Raw genomic sequence first — 23,199 nt, 5'->3', positions numbered from 1 at the left:
GTAAATAAGTTCATTTTTACCCTTTTTTTAGATTCCTCATATAAGAGATATCATATGATAGTGGTCTTTCTCTGTCTGACTTGCTTCACTCAGTATGACAATCTCTAGGTCCATCCACAAAATATCTTCTTTTTATTAATTTCATATTGTGCCCGTAACAAAAATACATACATGACAGAGAAGACATGAAGATGTGTCACAGGCTTGCGGTGATTCGATTAAAGGAGGATTCATCAAAACTGACATTTTGGTGTCTTTTGTGTGGGGCCACAAAGCTTTTGCATTCCAAGCATTGATAATAATTAACAATAATTCCTAACAAAATCCAGGAGCGGGGAGAGGCTGAGGCACACCTGAAGCGTCTCACGTGGCATGGATTAAACACCTTCCCTCTCCGTTAGACAAAATTATTTTCAGCAATAATCATAAAAAGAAATGATGACATTTCATGTTTGTCCTGACTCAACAAAAAAAGTCTAACCTGTAATTTGCCTTCCTTTTCACTGTTTAAAATTTTTAAATGCACATAAAAAGTCCAAGTAGGGCTTCCCTGGTGGTGCAGTGGTTGAGAGTCCGCCTGCCGATGCAGGGGACACGGGTTCGTGCCCCGGTCCGGGAGGATCCCACATGCCGCGGAGTGGCTGGGCCCGTGAGCCATGGCCGCTGAGCCTGCGCGTCCGGAGCCTGTGCTCCGCAACGGGAGAGGCCACAACAGCGAGAGGCCCGCATACCACAAAAAAAAAATTAAAAAGTCCAAGTAGACAGAGGTAAATAACTCAATTCATTTCTTTTGTCTTTATAGTCAAGGTGCCGTCATGGTTTCCTTTGGTTCTACTGTTTGAACACAGATACGTGTTGCAGAGATGGAGGTGCTGACCTAGCGTGAAGGGAGCTCAGATGATTCCAAAGGAGGGAATCCTCATAAACTCACTCTGGAAAGGGGTCCATGGGGCTGAGGTGGTGGGTGTCCGGGGCCCACTGTATAACTGGCGTTTTCAGGATTAAATTCTATGTTGAATATAATGTTTTTTAAAGGTTAAATTACACAGATAGGCCAATTTGCAGTTTATATATCTATTATTGAAAGCCAGTGGAAACCACAACATTTGTGTAGATTCAGAACTTAGACCAACAAAATATTTTTTCAGGGAGGAATATGTTATCAATGAGGTTGTTTATTTTATTTTTTTTAACATTTTCCCCCAATATTTATTTATTTGTTTTTATTTGGTTGCGCCGGGTCTTAGTTGTGGCAGGCAGGCTCCTTAGTTGCGGCTTGCTGGCTCCTTAGTTGTGGCTCGCAGGCTCCTTAGTTGTGGCATGCAAACTCTTCGTTGCGGCATGCATGTGGGATGTAGTTCCCTGACCAGGGATTGAACCCGGGCCCCCCTGCACTGAAAGCATGGAGCCTTAACCACTGCGGCACCAGGGAAGTCCCTACTGAGGTTGTTTGGAATCGCCCCGAGGTGATAATAAGAGCAGCCCATTTGGGGGACGGTTAATGTTTTAAAATTCTCTATGGACGATGCAGCCTATTGCCTGCCCACAGTGGTGGTTGCAGGGTCGGGGGGAGTCCCACTACCCTCCTCTTGCACACGGTTGATAAGAGGCTCACCTTTCCTTTATAAGGTGGTAGAACAGCCAACAGCCAGGTAGGACAGAGACCCAGCGGATACCTTGAGCGCAGGCAGGAAGAAGGTGACAGAGAGTTTGAGTTGGTGGCAATCGATTCTCTTCCAATGGTGTGTTGAGTACTCCTTGGACCAGGCAGAGGGACTTGCCCTCAGGCTGGCAGAGGGGGAAGGAGCCTGGGCTCTGGAGGACTCCATGGAGAGCGCCCTGATTTCACCGATGTGAGAAATAAGATTCCACTTTTCATGGGGTTTCTGACACTTCCAGCAGTCAGGGAAGGTCCCGAGATTTCAGGGACCTGAGATCTAAAGGATAAATAGGTGTTTTCTGAGTAAAAAGAAGAGGGAAGAAAATATCATGGAGCTGGAAGCTCAGATAGGAAAGTCAAGAGCCAAGAGCCAGGACTTCCCTGGCAGCGCCGTGGTTAGGAATCCGCCTGCCAATGCAGGGGACACGGGTTCGAGCTCTGGTCCGGGAAGATCCCACATGCCGTGGAGGAACTAAGCCCGTGTGCCACAGCTACTGAAGCCCGCACGCCACAACTGCTGAAGCCCATGTGCCCTAGAGCCCGTGCTCCGCAACGAGAGAAGCCACTGCAATGAGAAGCCCACACACTGCAACGACGAAGAGTAGCCCCCGCTCGCCGCAACTAGAGAAAGCCCGCGCACAGCAACGAATACCCAACGCAGCCAAAAATAAAATTAAATTTAAAAAAAAGAAAAAAAAAAGAGCCAAGAGCCAGTATGGTGAGTTTGAGGAAGGGAAATCAGCCCAGGTTCGAGAGGACCTTGGGGGTCGTGAGCAGGAACTCCAGAAGAATGGCTAATGATTCATCTGGGTTTGTTGGCCTGGCCCAGTGCCATGGTCTGGGAGCTCTGTGTTCTAGGAGGTTTTCAGAGGCCAATCCAGAAATCCAGGGCCCTGCCCTCCCAGGGTTGCCCTGGGCAACCTCTGTTAGTAAAGAATCCTGTTTACTACCTTGTGACTCATACTCACCTGTGGTTTCTATAGTTGCCACCAACAATGAAGCATAAATCCATTCCTGGAGGGTGGGGTCCGCAGGGTGAGGCCGTCCTCTTCCTTCTCTGGCTCAGAACCTGGCAGAGTTTCCCAGACTATAGCAGAGGGCACTGGGGGAGAGAGAGTTTGTCTACTGAATCTCAGGTGTGGGTTTCCTTGGGAGGGGAAGGAGCTGAGTGGGGTAGAGGGACAGATCTCTGCAGTCGGGCCTGGGGGTACACACAGTGCAGCCCCCAAGCTGATCAGAAGCTCCCTCTCTCTAGATAATTATGGGGAGAGCCCAAGAGATGGAGAGAGAGAGAGAGAGAGAGAGCGCGAGCCTCTGGTACAGAAAAGTTACAGCAAGACTCAGGGGACCCAGGCACTTTCTTCACCAGAGACAAATGGGGTTTGGTCCCCAGGGTGGTGGTGGGGTGATAGGCCAGATTCAGAAATGCAAAGCTGGGGTCGGTGGGTGGGGCATGGGGATGTACACAAAGGAACCAGAAGCAAGGAAGCCACAGGGACACACAGTCTTTTTAAAAGACCATCTCAGGGAGATGCAAGAGGGAGGAGATTTGGGTATATGTGTCCATATAGCCGATTCACTTTGTTATAAAGCAGAAACTAACACACCATTGTAAAGCAATTATACTCCAATAAAGATGTTAAAAAAAAAAATAAATAAAAGACCATCTCATATGTATAACTGATTCACTTTGCTGTACATCTGAAACTAACACAACATTGTAAATCAACCAGATTCCAATTAAAAAAAAAAAAACCCATCTCATCCCATACGTTTGCACAAAGTCTTACAGGTCACAAAGCACCTGTGCGTCTACTTTCTCATTTGCTTTTTACAGAAGCCATGTGAGGAAAAGCCAGAGCAGGGAATACCATCTATCCTACAACTGGGAGACTAAGGCTTATCGAAGTTGACTAACACAGTCAAGGTCAAAAGCAAGACGAGAATCTAGACCTCCTGGCTCACAGTCCAGTGCCCTTTCCACTAAACCAGTGTTTTTCTTTTTTTTTTTTTTTTTAAACATCTTTATTGGAGCATAATTGCTTTACAATGGTATGTTAGTTTCAGCTTCACAACAAAATGAATCAGTTATATATATACATATGTTCCCATATCTCTTCCCGCTTGCGTCACCCTCCCTCCCACCCTCCCTATCCCACCCCTCCAGGCGGTCACACAGCACCGAGCTGATCTCCCTGTGCTATGCGGCTGCTTCCCACTAGCCATCTACCTTACGTTTGGTAGTGTATACATGTCCATGCCTCTTTATTGCTTTGTCACCGTTTACCCTTCCCCCTCCCCATAGCCTCAAGTCCATTCTCTAGTAAGTCTGTGTCTTTATTCCTGTTTCACCCCTAGGTTTTTCATGACATTTTTTTTTTCTTAAATTCCATATATATGTGTTAGCATACGGGTCTCTTGTAGACAGCAAATATATGGGTCTTGTTTTTGTATCCATTCAGCCAATCTGTGTCTTTTGGTGGGAGCATTTAGTCCATTTACATTTAAGGTAATTATCGATATGTGTGTTCCCATTCCCATTTTCTTAATTATTTTGGGTTTGTTATTGTAGGTCTTTTCCTTCTTTTGTGTTTCTTGCCTAGAGAAGTTCCTTTAGCAGTTGTTGTAGAGCTGGTTTGGTGGTGCTGAACTCTCTCAGCTTTTGCTTGTCTCTAAAGGTTTTAATTTCTCCATCAAATCTGAATGAGATCCTTGCTGGGTAGAGTAATCTTGGTTGCAGGTTTTTCTCCTTCAACACTTTCAATATGTCCTGCCACTCCCTTCTGGCTTGCAGAGTTTCTGCTGAAAGATCAGCTGTTAACCTTATGGGGATTCCCTTGTGTGTTATTTGTTGTTTTTCCCTTGCTGCTTTTAATATGTTTTCTTTGTATTTAATTTTTGACAGTTTGATTAATATGTGTCTTGGCGTATTTCTCCTTGGATTTATCCTGTATGGGACTCTCTGTGCTTCCTGGACTTGATTAACTATTTCCTTTCCCATATTAGGGAAGTTTTCAACTATAATCTCTTCAAATATTTTCTCAGTCCCTTTCTTTTTCTCTTCTTCTTCTGGAACCCCTATAATTCGAATGTTGGTACGTTTAATGTTGTCCCAGAGGTCTCTGAGACTGTCCTCAGTTCTTTTCATTCTTTTTTCTTTATTCTGCTCTGCAGTAGTTATTTCCACTATTTTATCTTCCAGGTCACTTATCCGTTCTTCTGCCTCAGTTATTCTGCTATTGATCCCATCTAGAGTACTTTTAATTTCATTTATTGTGTTGTTCATCGTTGCTTGTTTCATCTTTAGTTCTTCTAGGTCCTTGTTAACTGATTCTTGCATTTTGTCCATTCTATTGTCCATTCTATCTCCAAGATTTCGGATCAACCTTACTATCATTATTTTGAATTCTTTTTCAGGTAGACTGCCTATTTCCTCTTCAATTGTTAGGTCTGATGGGTTTTTATCTTGCTCCTTCATCTGCGGTGTGTTTTTCTGTCTTTTCATTTTGCTTATCTTACTGTGTTTGGGGTCTCCTTTTTTGCAGGCTGAAGGTTCGTAGTTCCTGTTGTTTTTTGTGTCTGTCCCCAGTGGCTAAGGTTGGTTCAGTGGGTTGTGTAGGCTTCCTGGTGGAGGGTACTAGTGCCTGTGTTCTGGTGGATGAGGCTAGATCTTGTCTTTCTGGTGGGCAGGTCCACGTCTGGTGGTGTGTTTTGGGGTGTCTGTAGACTTATTATGATTTTGGGCCGCCTCTCTGCTAATGGGTGGGGTTGTGTTCCTGTCTTGCTAGTTGTTTGGCATAGGATGTCCAGCACTGCAGCTTGCTGGTCGTTGAGTGAAGCTGGGTGCTGGCGTTGAGATGGAGATCTCTCGGAAATTTTTGCTGTTTGATATTATGTGCAGCTGGGAGGTCTCTTGTGGATCAGTGTCCTGAAGTTGGCTCTCCCACCTCAGAGGCACAGCACTGACTCCTGGCTGCAGCACCAAGAGCCTTTCATCCACACGGCTCCTTAATTTGGGATGATTCGTTGTCTATTCAGGTATTCCACAGATGCAGGGTACATCCAGTTGATTGTGGAGCTTTAATCCGCTGCTTCTGATGCTGCTGGGAGAGATTTCCCTTTCTCTTCTTTGTTCTCACAGCTCCCAGGGGCTCAGCTTTGGATTTAGCCCCGCCTGTGCGTGTAGGTCGCCGGAGGGCGTCTGTTCTTTGCTCATACAGGACGGGGTTAAAGGAGCCGCTGATTCGGAGGCTCTGGCTCACTCAGGCCCGGGGGTAGGGAGGGGCACGGAGTGTGGGGCGGGCCTGCGGCGGCAGAGGCCGGCGAGACGTTGCAGCCCGAGGCGCGCCCGTGCGTTCCCCCGGGGGAGCCGTTCCCGGATCCCGGGACCCCGGCAGTGGCGGGCTGCACAGGCTCCCCGGAAGGGCGTGCGGCCAGTGACCTGCGCCCGCACACAGGCCTCCCGGCGGCGGCAGCAGCGGCCCCAGCGTCCCACGTCCGTCTCCGGGCTCCGCACTTTTAGCCGCGGCTCGCGCCCGTCCCTGGAGCTCTCTCAAGCAGCGTTCTTAATCCCCTCTCCTCGTGCACCAGGAAACAAAGAGGGACGTAAAAGTCTCTTGCCTCTTCGGCAGTTCCAGACCTCTCCCCGGACTCTCTCCCGGCCAGCCGCGGCGCACCAACGCCCCGCAGGCTGTGCCCACGCCGCCAACCCCAGTCCTCTCCCGGCGCTCCGACAAAAGCCGGAGCCCCAGCTCCCAGTCCCGCCCGCCCCGGCGGGCGAGCAGACAAGCCTCTCGGCTGGCGAGTGCCGGTCGGCCCGATCCTCTGCGCTGGAATCCGCCCGCCCCGTCCTCCGCACCCCTGCCGCTGCGCTCCCCTCCGCGGCTCCCAAGCTCCCCCACTCCGCCTCCCGAAGCCTCCACCCGCGAAGGGGCCTCCCAGTGTGTGGACACTTTTCCTCCTTCACAGCTCTCTCCCGCTGGTGCAGGACCCGTCCCTATCCTTTTGTCTCTGTTTAGTTTTTTCTTTTGCCCTACCCAGGTACGTGGGGGGTTTCTTGCCTTTTGGGAGGTCTGAGGTCTTCTGCCAGCGTTCAGTAGATGCTCTGTAGGAGTTGTTCCATGCGTAGATGTATTTCTGGTGTATCTGTGGGGAGGAACGTGATCTCCGCGTCTTACTCTTCCGCCATCTTCCCGCCACACACCAAACCAGTGTTTTTCAAACTTCAGCATCTACAGACTGTTTTAGTGAGTGTCTGTTACACACAAAGTACTAGAATTTTTGATACATTTAAAAAATTATCACAAATGTTAAAATAGCATAACGAAACATTTATTTTAAAAAGTAATAATTCAGGGACTTCCCTGGTGGCGAAGTGGTTAAGAATCCGCCTGCCAATGCAGGGGACACGGGTTCGAGCCCTGGTCTGGGAAGATCCCACATGCTGCGGAGCAACTAAGCCCATGTGCCACAACTACTGAGCTTGCACTCTAGAGCCCGTGAGCCACAGCTACTGAGCCTGCGTGTCACAACTACTGAGCCCGTGTGCCTAGAGCCCATGCTCCGCAACAAGAGAAGCCACCACAATGAGAAGCCTGCGCACCGCAACGAAGAGTAGCCCCCCGCTCGCCACAACTAGAGAAAGCCTGTGCACAGCAACGAAGACCCAACGCAGCCAAAAATAAATAAATAAATAAACTTATTTAAAAAACGAAGTAATAAATCAACGAGAAAGATATACGTGTAACCTTCACTAGGGTATTTATATTGAGCTTGATATCAGAGAGTTTGAGTCATGGCTCAGGTTTGAGTCACAGCCAGACAGTTTCTTTCTTTTTTTTTTTCCTGTTTCCACTAAATTAGGACCAGTTAAGGAACGTCACTGAGTGCTTCATGAGACAGTCCTGGATAACAGATGAAACTTATACTCAACTGTGCAGAGCATTCTCAGGGAAGGTGGTTTGCTGAATGATCAGAATCCAAATGTGCAATTTGGAAGACTGACCATTCTCACCTGGGAGGTCGGTCAGTTGGATTCCTTATCCAGTCTTTGGCTTCGTTCAGCTTCGGAAAGTACTTCTTGTTCTGATGTAGAATTACAAGCTGTGTGTGTGTGTGTGTGTGTGTGTGTGTGTGTGTGTGTTAAAATATCCACAGCACAAAGTTTTTTTATCAAAGTGGTTTTAAAATATGCCCAATTATGTGTTTTTAATTTCTTTTTCAAAGAAATCCAATGTTGGGACATAGTAAAACTTTGATGATGCAACTGTGCCAGAGTTCTAGCTTTAAGAAATCCTGATATTTTATGTCCAGCGTCACAACTGTGAACTTTTGGTTCTGGGTGATAGATTCTGACACATCACTAAGATATACGACTTGAGCAAACCACGTGCGTTTGGAAGAATGCTCTTTATCGGCACTATCAGTCACGAAGCGTCATCCCGCGTTTCAAAATCTCACGTAATGAAAAGGAAAACGTAAAACTATCTTAATTTCCAGACGACGTGGTCTTATATATTAAAAGAAACCCTAAAGAATTTACAAAAACAAAAAAACCCCACCACAATAACAACAAAAAACAAACAAAAAAAACTCCCCAACCCTGATTAGAGCTAATAAATAAGTTCAGTAAAGTTGAAGGATATAAGATCAACATAAAAAATCAGCTTCGTTTCTATGTACTAGCAGTGAACAATCTGAAAGTGAAATTAAGAAGACAATTTCATTTATAATACCATCAAAAAGAATAAAATACTTAGGAATAAATTGAACCAGAGAAATGCAAGACTTGTATACTATGAAACACTTCTGAAAGAAATTAAAGAAGGTTTAAATAAATCTAAAGACATCCGTGTTCACTGTCTGGAAAATTTAAGATCTGCCATCTGTTAAGATGGCAATATTTGCTGAACTGACCTACAGATTCACTGAAATCCCTATTAATACTGCTTTTTTTTTTTTCCAGAAATGGACAAGCGAATCCTAAATTTCATATAGAATTGCAAGGGACCAAGAATAACCAGTACAATCTTGAAAAGACAAGAGTAAAGTTGAAGGACTCATTTACCAATTTCAAAACTTACTACAAAGCTATAGTAATCAAGACAGTGTGGTATTAGTATAAGGATAGCCATAGATCAATGGGATAGAATTGAGAGTCCAGAAATAAACCCATATGTTTATGGTCGATCAATTTTTGAGAAGGGTGCCAAGACCATTAAATGGGGAAAGAATAGCTTTTTCAACAAAGGATGCTGGGACAACTCAATATCCACATGCAAAAGAATGAATTTGAACCCTTACTTCATACCATATACAAAACTTAACTCAAAATAGATCAAAGACCTAAATGTAAGAGCTAAAACTATAGAAATTTAGAAGTAAACATATGTGAAAGTCTGTGTGACCTTGGATTAGGCAGTAGATTTTTAGAAATGATAACAAAAGCACAAGCAGTCAAGGAGAAGAAACCAGATAAACTGGACTTCATCAAAAATAAAATTTTTGTGGGCTTCCCTGGTGGCGCAGTGGTTGAGAGTCCGCCTGCCGATGCAGGGGATGAGGGTTCGTGCCCCGGTCCGGGAAGATCCCACGTGCCGTGGAGCGGCTAGGCCCGTGAGCCATGGCCGCTGAGCCTGTGCATCCGGAGCCTGTGCTCCGCAACGGGAGAGGCCACAACAGTGAGAGGCCCGTGTACCACACACACACACACACACACAAAAAACTTTTGTGAATCAGAGAATTCCCTGGCGGTCCAGTGGTTAGGACTCTACACTTTCACTGCTGAGGGTGCATGTTCAACCCCTGGTCAGGGAACTGCAAGCCATGTGGTATAGCCAATAAATAAATAAATAAAACTAAGCCAAGAATAAAAAATAAAATAAAATAAAACTTTTGTGGGTCAAAGAACACTAACAAGAAAGTGAAAATACAACCCACAGAATGGGAGAAAATATTTGCAAATCATATATCTGATAAGGGGGCTAGTGTCCAGAGTATATAAAGGATTCTTACAACTCAACAAGAAAAAGACAACCCAGTTAAAAAATGGGCAAATGGGGCTTCCCTGGTGGCGCAGTGGTTGAGAGTCTGCCTGCCGATGCAGGGGACACGGGTTCGTGCCCCGGTCCGGGAAGATCCCACATGCCGCGGAGCGGCTGGGCCCGTGAGCCATGGCCGCTGAGCCTGCGCATCCAGAGCCTGTGCTCCGCAACGGGAGAGGCCACGACAGTGAGAGGCCCGTGTACCGCAAAAAAAAAAAAAAAAAAATGGGCAAATGCTTTGAATAGATATTTCTCCAAAGAAGATATACAAATGGCCAAAAATCACATGAAAAGATGTTTTTAACATCTTTAGTTACTAGGGGAATGTAAATCAGAACCACAAGGAGATGTTACTTCACATCCCCTGGGACAGTTATAACAACAACAACGACAACAAGTGTGGGCGGGCACGTAGAAAAAGTGGAATCTTCATACATCGCGGCTGGGAATGTAAAACGTTTCGGCTGCTGCGGAAAGCCATTTCGCAGTCTCATAAAAGGTAAAACATAAAATTACCACAGGACTCAGCAATTTCATTCCTGGGAGAACTGAAAACATACGTTCACACGCAAGCTCGTACATGAATGTTCATGGGAGCATTATTCAAAATAGCCAAAAAACAGAGACAACCCAATGTCCATCAACTGATGAATAGATAAACAAAGTGGGGTCTATCCATACAGTGGAATATTACTCAGCCGTGAAGAGGAATGAAGTACTATTACGTGCTATGACACGGATGAACCTCGAAAGCATGGTGCCAAGTGAAACAAGCCAGTCACAAAAGGCCACAGAGTGTATGATGCCATTTATATGAAATGTCTAGAACAGGTAAAGCCATAGAGACAGAAAGTAGATTAGCAGTTGCCAGGGGTTGGGGGAGGCTGGGAATCTGGATTAACGGCTAATAGGTATGGGGTTTCTTTGTGGGGTGATAAGAATGTTCTGGAAGTAGATAGTGGTGCTGGTTGCATGACATAGTGAATATACTAAAAGTCACTGAAGTGTACACTTTTAAATGGTGAATTATTTTTTTTTAATAAATTTATTTATTTATTTTGGGCTGCATTGGGTCATTGATGCTGCACGCAGGCTTTCTCTAGTTGCGGTGAGCGGGGGCTACTCTTCGTTGAGGTGCACGGGCTTCTCATTGCAGTGGCTTCTCTTGTTGTGGAGCACGGGCTCTAGTCTTGCAGGCTTCAGTAGTTGCGGCACGCGGGCTCAGTAGTTGTGCCTCGCGGGCTCTAGAGCGCAGGCTCAGTAGTTGTGGCACATGGGCTTAGTTGCTCCGCGGCACGTGGGATCTTCCTGGGCCAGGGCTCAAACCCGTGTCCCCTGCATTGGCAGGTGGATTCTTAACCACTGGGCCACCAGGGAAGCCCTAAAATGGTGAATTTTATGTTATGTGAATTATATCTCAATAAAATGCTAAAACAAAACAAGACTCATGTGAATTACTTTGCCCTCCAGCATCCGTGTACTTCCTAGGGGTTGCAGGTAGGAAGCGTTCTTGTACTTGCTGCCTATTTCTGTGACTACGTTGAAAAGAATGTGTCCTTAGTGACTGCTGTTTGACTCATGGTGAAAATGTTTTCTATTTCCTTCAACACTGAATTGGGTTCAGGACACGTATTGAGGGCTGTCAGTGGTTCTCTGTGAATTAAACAGTGTTGGAACTGGAATTCATATGATGGTAATAATAATAACTCACCTTCACTGAGTGCTTTCTATTCAGTATATGCCAGACATTGCCCTAAATGCTTTATAGGTAGTTCTTCACTAATCTTTACCACAACTGTATGAAACAGGCATTGCTATTACTGTTATCAACATCATTCCCAATTTTCAGAGGGAAAAACTGAGGCTCAGAGTTAGACAACCTCCTTTATTAGAATTTAGACCTCCTGCCTTCTTGCTGCCAAAGCCAGTGCTTCATCTGTCCTGATCCCAGTGTGTCTTTTTCATTTACCAAATAATCTCTAATAAGACAAAGTATTTTTCTCTTGCAGTAGAGAATTTTAGAGATAAGCGGAAGAGAAACTCATTGACTACTTTGCCATCATATGTGTTCCCCCTTCTGAAAGCTATTGCACCGTCTGGATATGAGGATTTTCACCAGCCCCACAGAGAACTGAACGCTGACATCCGTACCCGATGATGATTGATCTTGAACCTAGTTTGCCACTGTTCTCCGACATCCAGCAGTGGCGATAAAACTACTTCCTAAGTATCTATGTCACTAACTTCACAACCGGTTTGTCTGTCTTCTCTGTTGTGTGTCTTGTACTCGTGTTTGCTCTGAAGAGTGAGGGCAACTTGGAGTGATGTGCCACGCTCCTGGGGCCTTTCTCTCTATCATAAACTTAAATTTTTATTCTGGGAAATGCTATATTGAAGTTATTCTGGAAAAAATCAGTAGGTTCTAACTATGAGCGATACACAAGCTTTAATGACTTCGAACCTCGATTTGACATTTTAGAGCTGGTAATGCCCTGGGGACAGGGGTGAATGAATAGTCAATAAAATCCAGCTTCCAGAGAATGTTTGTGGTAGTTCCTATTTGCAGTTTCTTTTTTCTTACTGTGCAAAATCATCACTCACATTTTCCTTCATCCCAGCACCTTTAGACATATTATATCCCCACTGAAACCCAGTTCACGGTTTATGAATGGCATTGTTCTGAGTTGTCAGGTCCCTATTACCACCTCAATTGCTACATTTACACATCAAGGAAGCACTTTTGAGCCATTCATGAGTTTTTCTAATTTGGGGGTATAACATAGCACAACAGTATGAACATATAAAGCACATTTTAAAAGGTAAACAAAAACATGCATACGACAGGAAAATGATTCACCAGAGTCCCCTGTCCCCATTAATTAAATCTTTAAGAATCTGAAACCTTTAGGATTGTAATAATTATTAATATAATGAGACACTGTGACAGCTGTAATCAATGCCACATTTCGAATTTGTGAAAAGTGGAGAACTAAGGTGCTTATTACTTTTTTCCCTGAAACTACCAGTCTACCTGAGGGCCCAGTGATACAACTTTTCTTGGAAACATTTCAAGCCTCCAAGAGTTGTTGTTTTTTTACAAAAATAAATTTATTTATTTATTTTTGGCTGCGTTGGGTCTTTGTTGCTGCGCGTGGGCTTTCTCTAGTTGCAGCGAGCGGGGGCTACTCTTCGTGGCGGTGCTCGGGCTTCTCACTGCGGTGGCTTCTTTTGTTGCGGAGCACAGGCTCTAGGCACGTGGGCTTCAGTAGTTGTGGCGCGCAGGCTCAGTAGTTGTGCCTCGTGGGCTCTAGAGCGCAGGCTCAGTAGTCGTGGTGCACAGGCTTGGTTGCTCCGCCACATGTGGGATCTTCCCGGACCAGGGCTCGAACCCGTGTCCCCTGCACTGGTAGGCGTTTCTTAACCACTGCGCCACCAGGGAAGTCCTCCAAGAGTTTTTGTTTTTGTTTTTGTTTGGTTTTTTTTTGGCTGCGCCACACCAGATGCGGGATCTTGGTTCCTGGATCAGGGATCGAGCACGCGCTCCCTGCAGTGGAAGCACGGAGTTTTAACCACTGGACTGCCAGGGAAGTCCCTCAGTGCTCCAAGAGACTTTAAATTCCTAAGAGATGGGATGAGGGAGAAGAAGTGTGGACAGAGGCCAGCCGAGGTGCTGAGGGTAGGCTCGGAGCAGGGACTCGGAATCCTGCATTTCTCCCCCGGCCTGGGAATCCTAGGCAACAATTCTATCCCACCGCCAGGCGGCGCTGTAGAACCAGGGATGGCAGCCCTGGACCTGCGGGGCTGCTTTAGTTATTCCCCAGGCATTCTTGACCGCTAACACTTTGCTTTGTTTTTCTCCCTTATATTCAGGTTCTTAACCTGGTGACTCTGGTCAGGCTTCTGATGGTCAGTGAACACCTAGAATTTATGTGTAAATTATGTGTTTAGCTTCATTTTCCTATCTAGAGGGAGGTTTTATAGTTTTGATCAGACTCAAGGTAACAGTATCCCCTTGAGAGAGTAGAATGCAATGACGTTAGGCACTAATACGCTGACATCTATCGGTGGCGAGCACTTGTTATATATAATTTAACACAATAATCCTCAAAATTACCTTGCAAGATATCCCCAGTTTACAGAAAACAAAACCCCAAAACCCCTGAAGTTCACACAGCTAATGACACACAGCTAATAAGTGTTGAGGCTGGGATTTAACTCCAAGAACGCCTGCTTCTCCCTGTGCTGTTGCTACACCGAGAAAAAAAGCCAGAGACTCACTCGTTCATCAGCAAAGATGTAGGAGGGACTGAGTGTGTGTCCAGCACCCTGTACTGGGTGCTGGGGTAGAGGGGGATCCGGACAGCTCTGCTTCCTGCCTTCTTGGGGCTTAGTGCCTGGAGGTGATGGCAGCAATGGTGGCCATGTCAGCAGGAAACAGGCAGTAAACAAATAAGTCTGTAATTGCAAACTGAGAAAAGTGCTTTGAAGAAGTAAAGGGGACAGCGACATAGAAAAATGGGGAAATCTACAGATAGCTTGGCCAGGGAAAACCTGAGCGTGTTAGCTCAGAGTAAAGGGTGGGGATTGCCATGGGAAAAGGTGGAGACAGAGCCTTCCGGGGGGGACGAGCCTGGTGTGGGTACGCAGAGGCAGCTGGTGCGGCTGAACAGGGGGACCCAGAGCAGAGGTGAGGGTGACAGAGGAGTAGAAGTCATCGGGGCTTTCTACACCAAGTAAGGAATTCAGATCCTATTCTCATAATAGGAAGCCATTCTAGGGTTTAAAGCAGGAGAGAAATGCCAGCTAATTTATGTTTTTCTTATTTTTAATTGTAAAAGAACCCCAACACAATGCCAAATTTACCATCTTAACCATTTTTTTAGGTTTACAGTTCAGTAGTGTTAAGTACATTCACATTGTTGTGCAATCAATTTCCAGAACCCTTTTCATTTTGTAAAACTAAAATTCTGTACCCATCAAACAACAACTTCCCATGTCCATCCCCCGGCCCCGCATTCCCTGGCAACCACCGTTCCACTTCTTTCTGTCTCTGTGGATTTGACCACAGTAGGGACCTCATGGAAGTGGAATCGTATACTATATGTGTGTGACTGACTTACTTCACTTAACATAAGGTCCTCAAGGTTCCTCTGTGTTGTAGCATGAATCAAAAGGCCCAGGATCAGAGGCCGTGGTGATGGATGGTTCCTCCCACGGGGCTGCTGCCTGGCAGAGCGAGAGCAGAGTCACGGGGACAGCAGGCATTGAGCCAGGAGCCGAGTCTTCAGGGAAGGAGGGGAAGTGGCCAAGAGGCCAGAGGACAACAGCAAGAAGGGGCACCAGGAGGAAGGGGAACGGGAGCTAAAGCTGATCGCCCAGATTCTTCAAGGAGGTTTATACAGGGGTGGCAGGGGTGGTGATGGGACGACACTTCTAGAAGCAGCCATGAGGAACCAGGAGGATGCAAACCTCACTTACTGCCCCTCAGGTATGTAGGGAATGTGAGAATAAAATCAAGGCTAGGTTTGGGGAACACTTTTCTGACCCGGACAGGGTATGAAGCATGAAGACGGGCAGCGAAAGGAGCCCTAGGAGGCGTCTTTCCTTCTGGGAGAGGTTTGGGAGAAGAACTGACCCCTCCACCACCCTTCATTTCCTGTCTCCCCATTTTTGGGGGGCGGAGTCTTAATCGCTGGACCACCAGGGAAGTCCCTCTCTCCATCTCCTTGAGGCCTGTTGGGACTGCCTGGCCTCTTTGGCGGAGAGGTTTCATTTATCTATGGAGCTCCGTGAAATGTAGACACTCACTCTTCTAGGCACTGGAGAGACAGCGGTGAATAAAACAGAGGAAAAGAAATCCCGGCCCCACAGAGCTGGCTTCCCAGCAGGGTGGGTTCTCCTGCAAAAGCATCCAGCAGGGTAACTTACTCACCGGTGCTGGAATCTGGATGTGGGCTGAGTTCCACCGTGAGTCACATGGGTTGCCTGCAGGAAGAGAGAGGGGAGATGACATTGAGAAAATGGAAAGAGCCCCAGGGCTTGGGGACCGAGGCCTGGGTCCCAGCAACCTTGAACGAGTCACACAACTATGGAGCCTGCGCTCTAGAGCCCGTGAACCACAACTACTGAGCCCATGTGCCACAACTACTGAAGCCCATGTGCCACAACTACTGAAGCCCAAGCGCCTAGAGCCTGCGCACCGCAACGAAGAGTAGCCCCCGCTCTCGGAAACTAGAGAAAGCCCGCGCGCAGCAACGAAGACCCAACGCAGCCAAAAATAAATATTTTTTTAAAAATTGTCATTACATCATGACTTAAGCCTTCATTTCTTTATCTGAGAATGGGTGCATAATGGCAACTGCCTCCCCCAGGGTGGCTGTGAGTATGAATTAAATGCATAAACTAAGCATAGAAGCCTTCCGGAGCTCCTCAGCTCAGAAGGTGGAGACGCGTAGGGGTGAGGAGGGCGGGGCCACGAGGCGGGGGGCGGGGAGGGGGCGGGGCGCAGAACGCTGGGAGGGGCAGCGGGGAGTCAGGGCGGCCGCCAGGGGGAGCCACAGGGCGGCGGGGGCGGTGGGGGTAGAGGGAGCGGGTCCCGGGGGAGGCGGGTGACTCACGGCGGCGGGAAGGAAGATGAGTCAGCCGTCCTCTGGCTTCCCGCGCCCGCCGCGCCCCGGCCGCCGCCCGCAGCTGACCCTCGGGAGGGCCCCAGAGGGCGCCACCCTGCCGCCGGCCGGGCCCGGGCTTCCCCAAAGCGGCGGCGCGCTGGGCCCTGCGCTCGGCGTTTTCTCCTTCGGGGCCGGGGCTTCGGGAGGAGACTTCGTGCGCGTCTGGGCCCGGGCGCGCCCAGGCTGATCCAAGGGCGGCGGGTGCCAGCTCGGGAGACGGCGGAGGCGCTGCCCGGGGGCCCGCGCTGGGCGGTGGCACTTCCTGCGGGCGGGGGGATGGGGAGGGGCGTGGTTGCCTGGAGAACTGCTCCCAAAAAGGCGGCCGGGCCCTCTGGGATGCTCCGGGTGCCGGGTGGGCTGCGGGCGGCGCGGAGAAACTCGCCCTCACGCCAAAGCCACACGCAGAAAGCCGGCTCTGTACCTTGGCGTGCCGTCTGTTTTCGCCTCTTCCCAGACTAAGTTAGAAGGAAGAGGAACCCTAGTCCTGGCTGCAGGTTGACAGGTGCCCGGTGTCTAGAGAGGGTCTGGCTCAGCACCTCCGGGGTCAAAGATGCCCGAGGCCTTGCGGAGCCTGGGCCCTGGCTTCGCGTGGGAGATCCGGCCCAGGCAGGAAGGTGATTTGTCCAAAGGCCTCAGAGAGGAGGCCGAGCTCCTGGGTCTGGACCTCCTGCTCACCAGGCCACGGAAAGTGCTTAAAATAGTTCCTGGCGCATAGTCAGTCGTAATGTATAATAAATAATATATGTATATATGTGTCTCATAGCTCATCTTCATGGGGCGCTTACTGCATGCCCGGTATTGTTGCAAGTGTTCTTCATGGATGAATTGTTTGATTCTCACCACCGCACTAAGATATAGATACTATTCGTATCACCATATGGCAGCTGAGGAAACATGCTCAGAGAAGTTAGGTAACCTGCCCAACATCACACAGCTAGGAAGTATAGTGTGGGAGTTAAACCCAGACCCCCTGACCTCAGAGGCCGTATGCATGAGGCTGACTTCAAATATTGTTGAGGTCCAGGTGCTGACACAGAAATTAACCAGTCGATCTAAGAAAGAAATGGGAAATTTTATTCACGCCAAACTGAGGGTTATAACCTGGGAACAGCCTCTCCAAAAGCTCTGAGAACTGTTTGGCCTGTTAGAGGTCAAAGCACAGTTACGTAAGTTTTGAGCGAGGGCTGTATATTAAATGACGTATTATTGACAGTTTACACAATCCAGATCCCCTCGTACAAAGCGTGGTCATGGGTCATTGTGGCCTCTTACAAGATTAAGAAGGAAGGTTATCTCTTAAGGAGCTGTGACCCTTTATGAGATTAAGAAAGAATGTGATCTCCAAAGGAGATCGTGTTAATGCAGATGCAACACACACACACACACACACACACACACACACACACACACACACACGAGGAGGGAGGAAGCCCAGATGGGCAAAGAAAAATTTTATGTTTATGTTTCTTGTCTTACCATAAAATTTGAATTTTATTTCATCACAGGAGTATGCTGCAGATGGCTTGCTTCTCAGGGTGTCTGAAGAGCATAGTGTTAAACCTAGAGCTAGCTCCGTGCTGGGGGAGGGGGTCCAGTGAGCCCTGCCCCTCCTGCTGGGGCCCCAGTTCCGCAGTTTCCCATGTGCCACAGTGCAGAAGAGAAGCACTGGGCATCCCTCTTGTCCAGTCATTGGCTACATCCCTACTGTAACCGAAAGTGGGGTCTGGCTGCTCGCCGCTCAAAAGCCAATAAAGAGGCCAGGCTGGTGGAAAGGAGAGTTTGCTTTACTTTGGATGCCGGCAACCCCGGGGGGTGGGGGGGAGGGTGGACACCTGTCCAAAGACTGAACTCCCCCTCCCACCCCGCCCCATCAATCAGGAGGCAAGAGCTTTTGTAGACCGAGGGAGGGGGCTACCTGCAGAAACAGCACAATCAGCTCGGACACTCATCTTTTTTTTTTTTTTTTTTTGCGGTACGCGGGCCTCTCACTGTTGTGGCCTCTCCCATGTGGAGCACAGGCTCCGGACGCGCAGGCTCAGCGGCCATGGCTCACGGGCCCAGCCGCTCCGCGGCATGTGGGATCCTCCCGGACCAGGGCACGAACCTGCGGACACTCGTCTTGAAATTAGTCATGAGGTGGTCTGATCAGTATCATCTTGATTGTTTTAAGTACAGTTAGTCTTCAGTTCCAGGGTTGGTTTGTTCCCATTTCCTTGAGGCCATTTCCTAGAATTGTGGCAGCTTGTGTCATGGCTACAGCCTGGTCATCATGTAGTTCATTTCTTCCACCTGGTGGAGGTTTCAGTGTCTATAAGACAGCTCACAGGATATGGCTCAGAATATTATCTATAGCCCTTGAGGAGGAACTAAAGGTCCTTGACTTTGCTTAATGACTAAATTATTATTATTTGGTCTCCTTCGACTGTTTTCCTTTGTTTCTGCATTTTCTCATTTCTCTGATTAAATTTATTCTTTGGCTAAAGTTTTTCCACAGACAAAAGGCAGGCAGAGGACATGGGGGCAGGGAACACAGGGTCCTGCTCCGTTTCGCTATGGCTCCAGGACCTGGTCTCCAGCCCCCACCATTCCCCCTGCTCAGTCTGGTGGACCACACTCACTGCTTTGGGGAACGTTGCCTTTAGCAGAGCTTCCCAAATACCTGCCAACAGAGTGAGGCCTACTTGGGGTTCTTCAGAATCCCAAGCTGGGGAGCACGTTAAACACACAGATCCCAGCCCACTGCAGAGCTGTGATCCTCAGCCTTGATCATGCATTGATACTCAGTGGACTTGATGCCTAGGTCTCCCCCCACCCCCCGCCGCGGAGATTCTGACTGAGTCCATCTGGGGGTCCCCCCGGGTGTTGGGATGATCCTCGTGTGCAGCTGAGATTGAGCACTGCTGCTCCGATGGTTGAGTCCGTAAGGTTGAGGGGGCCCTAGGAATCTCTATTTTTAAGAACCTGCTTGTGTGATTTTCAGGTGCTGCCTTATTTGCAAACCTCTGATGTGGAACTCACTTTCTTCTAATTGGCTTTGAAGAGTGTCCCAGATTCTTCTAATGGGACCATCTGCGTCACGTGTGGGAGCTGCTTCACAGCTTGTCCCGGAAACTTTGCATCAATTCTCCCATACAAGAAAGGGAGCAGGGGTCCCTGCTCAGCCTCTCCTGGCCCCTGTCTCAGTTGACAGGATTTCTCTCCTTGCCAGGCACCAGCATTCTTGCCCACCCAGTCATGTTCATTTCTCAAAGGTTCTGGGCAGTGTGGTCAGCTCCTCTGAGCTGGTGGTCACCTGGAGCTCGGGACCCTTGAACTCTTGAACACCAACCAGCCGTGTTGGCAGCCCAAGGACCTTAGGGAACCCTCACTTCCATCCTCTTTCCCCAGGTGTTAGTAGACTGTTATCATGACCGGTGAGCTGGGTGGAGGGACTGCTTCCCCCGCTCCTCTGGGACATGCTGTTAAAGCTCTTTTTCAGTGTTGCCTCCTGCCCTGAAGTAGTTACGTCTGCTGTCTCCCAGCCTGATAGCCTTTCCTGTGTCTGTGGCTACTGTGTGTTCTTCTGGATACTTGGTGCACATGTTGGGTGATAGGCTTGGAGTCTGGGAACCTGAGTTCTGGACGGTGTGCCCCAGATCATATCACAGCCCCCGCCCCCCCAATCCTCTCCCCTTCACTCTGAGTTTTCTGGCGTCTCTCTGCTCCTCCCACCCCAATCTCTGTCCCTGCCCAAGTGCTGCACCCTCCGCCCGGAGCTGCCATCCATTGTTCTCCTTGGGAATGGATGTATCATGGGAAATCACTCTGTCTGGGCCCAAGGAGGAAGGAAAGAGGGACGGGAATGGAATGGGCGGGTGATGGAAAAAGTGACTGCCAGCCGTTCCCTGGACTCGGGCCTGGAAGGCAGCTCAGTGTGGTTGCCGTGGTGACAGTCAGACAAGCACACTGCTGTTTCCCTGTCCTACGAACTGAAGAGTACTTGTTGTGCCTTTTCCTGCCTGCTCTGACAGCCTTAGGCCCACATCTGGGATGGGGTACAGACCCCCAGGTTTAACTCTCGTGCCTCAGTTTCCCAGCCAGAGCAAAGGAAGATAAAGAGAATGTGCTGGGTATTCCATTAGTCCCTGCAGACCTTCCAACCTTCCCCACCTGCTCTGCACCTTAGCAGGCTGACCTTGGTGGACCCCTTCTCCTGGGCTCCCTTGTCTTCTGGCTTCGGGTCAGCACCCCAGGGGGCTTCATCATCCTGGTTGGTTTCTCTCAACCCCACCTGCCCCTCTGTGATTAGCCCCTCCACCAAACTCTCCCTGATCACCCCTTTCTCTCTGTTTGCTGCTGGGGGCCTGACTACTGGAGAAGTCATCTTAACAAGGAGGAAGGAAGGAGGGCAGTCACTTAAGGACTCCTTTCTCTGCCGTGAGGCTCTGGCAGGGTGGCTATGTAGGTGGGGTAGTCTCGTAGGTGTAATCTGAGATGTACCCAGAAGGCGGCCCTGCCCAGAAATAGCCAGGCTGAAATCCTAAAGTTCAAGGGTCACTCTCTGGGTTAAAAAGTTTCTCTGTAAAGATCCCACATTCCCTGGGAAGGTGAGTACATTCCCTTCATTCATTTCTTGACATGTCTTAGTTTTAGCAGGTAAGAAGCTTGACCGTAAGCTTCAAAATGCAAGGACTGTGGCTGTCTTCCTTGTGTAGACATGGGTGGCTTAAAATAATATCTGCTGAATAAATTCATTGCCCTTTCAATACATGTTTCTTGAGCACCTACTGTGTTCCAGGTGTTCTAGGTTCTTGGGATACATTAATGAACAAAACCAGTAAAGATCCCCCTCAAACAGAGAGACAGACAGTACATTTTATATACATACATATACATATATGTATGTGTGCGTGTGGCCAAAGCCTGCCACCCTCTCTGAAGAACCCCACTGAACCCCACAACCCCACCCAGACTTCCTCTATCCCCACTGCTCTAAGCAGACCAGTCTCTTTGTGTTTCCTTGGTATAGCTGATCTCAGAGACAGTTGACAAGGAAAACAGAGGCTCCTAACAAATGAGACAATTGTGGATCCTAGGAGTTTTTAAAGTGGATATTTTATAATAAACCCCACATTGGTGAAATTTAATGCAGTGTAACTGACTGTATTTAAAACACTCAGGTACTGGGACTTCCCTGGTGGTCCAGTGGTTAAGAATTTGCACTTCCACTGTAGCGGGTGCAGGTTCAACCCCTGGTCGGGGAACTAAGATCCTGCATGCCAAGTGGCCACACAAACAAAAAACCAAACCCAAACAAAACAAACCAAAAAAAGCCAATCCAAGATGGAGATATAGGAGACTCCTGAACTCACCTTCTCCCACAAATAGAGCAAATCTATAGTGACATGTGGAGAAATTCCACCAAAAAATCCAGAAATCAGCTGAGTGGCTTCTACACATTGGATGAATGAGAAAATATTCAAATCAAAATGCATAGGAAGGGCTGAGACACACTGGCCATAAACCCCAACCTACACAACGCCATGCCGTCAGGAGGGAACTCAAATCCCAGTGTCCCCCTGAGGAGCCAAGGCTTTGGATGTAATATCTTGCACCCCAACTTTTAAGACTTCCACCTTTGGGGGATGGACCCCCCAAAACACCTAGCTCTGAAAGTCAACGGGACTTGCATCCATGGGGCCCACAAGGCTATAGCAAACAAAGCAATAGTTCTTAATGAGCTACACCCCCCCCCACCCCCAAGGCTTAGTGCAGAGGGAGAAGACAGAAATGCCCATCTCCCAGTCTTTCCCTGAAGACTCCTATTTGCATATCTTAAAAACTGTTGCCTCAGCATCTGGCTTCCAATCAGTCTGCATCCAGATCTGCAGACTGAGATCTTCCACTTTGGGACGCTGACAGTTCTTAGCACACCCTCAACTACTGGGAGCCATGGAGAACAAAGAAATCAGCTTGGACAATCACAAAGTCTTGAAAGACAACCAAGAACTCAGGCTGAGCTGAATGATAAAGTTCATCTGTTACTTGAGACCAGCCTGTCAAGATTGGGAGAGATGGCTGTTCTGTCTGTTGCACAGAAAACAACATGGAAAGTCAAGGAAAATGAAGAAACAGAAGAATATGTTTCAAGCAAGAGAACAAGATAAAGAAGTGGACATAAGCAATTTACTTGATAAAGTGCTCAAAATAATGGTCATAAAGATGCTCACTGAGGTCAGGAGAACAACGCATGGCCAAAGTGAGAATTTCAACAAAGAGATAGGAAAATATAAGAAAGTACCAAGCAGAAATCACAGAGCTGAAGAATTCAATTATTGAATTGAGAAATTCAATAGAGAGAATCAACAGCAGACTAGATCAAGTGGAAGAAAGGATCAGAGAACTTGAAGACATGACAGTGGATTCCATCCAATTAGAGGAGCAAAAAGAAAAAAGGATAAAAAAGAGTAAAGATAGCTTAAGGGACTTATAGGACACCATCAAGTGGACTAATATTTGCATTATAGGAGTTCCATGAGGAGAAGAGAGAGAGGAAGGGGCAGAAAGTTTATTCAAAGAAATAATAGCTGAAAACTTCCCTCACCTGGGGAAAGAAACAGATATTCAGATCTAGTGAGCCTAGAAAGTTCCATCAAGATGAATCCAAAGAGATCCACACTGAGACAGAGTATAACTGTCAAAATTAAAGACAAGGAGAGAATTTTAAAATCAGCAAGAGGATCGCTTCTCATGCTTTTGGCTAAGATCAAGTGTAAAATCAGCAAGAAGAAAAAAAAATATTTGCTACATACAAGGGAATCCTCATAAGACTACCTGCAGATTTTTCAGC

The 23,199-nt window shown here is 47.8% G+C and overlaps 1 long non-coding RNA gene across 3 annotated transcripts; it reads right to left on the bottom strand.

The window, feature by feature from the left end:
• Positions 1–109: 109 nt before the first annotated feature.
• On the bottom strand, positions 110–16,599 carry LOC137201530 (uncharacterized). Of its 3 annotated transcripts, none has more exons than XR_010932210.1 (5): positions 16,320–16,599; positions 15,635–15,687; positions 14,823–14,928; positions 2,629–2,762; positions 110–1,959 (listed from the first exon to the last, which is right to left on the bottom strand). It is a non-coding gene; the product is annotated as an uncharacterized lncRNA (long non-coding RNA). The 3 variants fall into 3 exon arrangements; XR_010932209.1 differs by lacking the exon at positions 16,320–16,599 and adding an exon at positions 16,009–16,146; XR_010932211.1 differs by lacking the exon at positions 16,320–16,599 and adding an exon at positions 16,009–16,146 and having other exon boundaries at positions 14,823–14,924.
• Between the last annotated feature and the right edge of the window lie 6,600 nt (positions 16,600–23,199).

Source organism: Pseudorca crassidens, chromosome 11 (genome assembly GCF_039906515.1).
Source record: "Pseudorca crassidens isolate mPseCra1 chromosome 11, mPseCra1.hap1, whole genome shotgun sequence".
NCBI classification, from domain to species: Eukaryota; Metazoa; Chordata; class Mammalia; order Artiodactyla; family Delphinidae; genus Pseudorca; species Pseudorca crassidens.
Note: the sequence above shows the minus strand (reverse complement) of the source record. Positions and strands in the feature narration are given on the sequence as shown.